Source organism: Triticum dicoccoides, chromosome 7A (assembly GCF_002162155.2).
Source record: "Triticum dicoccoides isolate Atlit2015 ecotype Zavitan chromosome 7A, WEW_v2.0, whole genome shotgun sequence".
Lineage (NCBI taxonomy): Eukaryota > Viridiplantae > Streptophyta > Magnoliopsida > Poales > Poaceae > Triticum > Triticum dicoccoides.
The window spans coordinates 525,392,471-525,394,382 of NC_041392.1; positions in this window are offsets into that span (position 1 = coordinate 525,392,471).

Below are 1,912 nucleotides of genomic sequence, written 5' to 3' on the forward strand. Positions count from 1 at the left end.
GAGGCAGTGCACGCGGGCGATTTTACCCAGCTTCGGGCCGCACGGATGCGTAAAACCCTACTGCTGCTTGTTTGTGTATATTGGATTCTTGTTCAGGAGCGATGGACGCTGCCAGACTGAGCTTGAGAGTGTTCCTGGTGTTGAACGAGCCGAACTGCTCGAGCCTCTGAATTCTCCGAACCCTTTTCCTACGTTGCGCTTGGGCCTCCTTTTATACTCTCAAGGGGTCACCGACAGGGGGCAACGTAGACAAGAAGGGTAAAAATGGAAAAGGATGCGGTAGGTGCAGCTACCGCTACTGTGGATACAGTGCGCCCTACCTAACTCTGACGGCAGGGGACAAAGGCATTAAATGTCTGTCTGAGTCTCCTAAACAGTGCAAAAGGTGACCGTTAGGAGTGCCACCGTTTGCCACGATGGGCTTCTCTTCATCTCCGTTTTCCACCACGTACCCCTAGCTGCACGGCCTCCCGCCACGTGCGCTCTGGGAGAGTCCCAGAGCGACACGTTAGCAGGTGAGCTGGAGCGCGGGCACGAAGTGGGGGTTTCCCGCGGCATGCTCCTTGCCGCGGCCGTCGTCTTGTCACGTATGGAAGCTTGTCGCTCGCCGGTTCTTGCCGGGACGCAGGGCGCGTCGCGGCAAGCTTTCTTGGTATGTCTTGAGTGGCCTTCCCGGCAAGCTCCTCTTGCCGGGGTCTTGTCTCTTCCCGGCAAGCTCCTCTTGCCGGGGCTTTGATTTGAATACTTTGTTCTTGAATGGTCTTCAAGGGAACCACGAAGGGTCCTGGCGGTAACCCGGCAAGCCTTGCCGCGGGGCGCTGCAACTACCCGTGCACGAGTTCGGGGTAATAGGGTACCCCTACTCTAGTACACCGACACCGCAGCCTCCTCTGTGTCGCCCTCGCGAGCACGCAAGCCACCGGAGACCTCCGCCCCTGCAGTCTTCTTCTCGTTCACCGGACCTTCCTGCTGCCGGCGACCTCGTTCTCCGACGACCACCTACCAGGCCAGACTCCCACCTCGCGCCCTCTTTTTCTTCCCGTTTCTTCTTCCTGTCTCTCCTCTCTGAACCTACTTGCTCTCTGTATTTCTGCGTAGGAGCCGATCCATCATCGTCTTGTTCGACTCCAACCATCGGGAACCGGCTTCCCTCGTCAGATCGGGTGGGTCCCCGCCGCCGTAAGCTGCCTGCAGGCCCATCTCGTCGAACCTCCCTTCAAGCAGCACCGCCTCACCCTGCTTCCTGTCCTGCCCGTGCCAAGGCCAGCGTCGGCCTCTCCTTCCCCTGCTTCGAGCAGCGGTTCAGGATCGAGCACGCCCGCTCGGCGCTTGTTGACCGCGCCGCGCCTGGGCTGCCTCCCTTCCAGCCTCTCCAAGGCCCAAGGCCTAGCCCCTCTGCTGCACCGCGCGCTAAGGCCCAGCCGATGGCCAGATCCGGCCCAGTGAGATGTGGACGCGCCAGCCTTCCCTGTGCACTATTGGGCCAGCCTGCCAGATTCGGCTTGTTCATGTTTTTTTTCAGATCTACGAATTTCCTATTTATCCTGAGATAGCACTTTTACAGAAAAGTCCTTGCACTTCATGCATATCCTAACTCCACAAACGTGCATCGGATTAAAATACTTTATATATGAAAGTTGCTTAGAATCTTGTCTAGTTTCACAATATCCAACTTTCATGCATGTTTGAGTTGGTTAAATGATGTTTGCATATATTTTGCTCCTATGCCATATTAAAATGATTTATTTCATAACTAAATAACTGTAGCTCCAAACCTAATAATCTTTATATGTAAAAGGGGTAGAAAAATGCATAGTTTAACATGGTGGCATCTCTTTGCATGTTTAACAGCTCTAAAATATGGTTTAGGGAAGAACAGGACCAAACCTAATATATGCTCATGAGGAGTTTC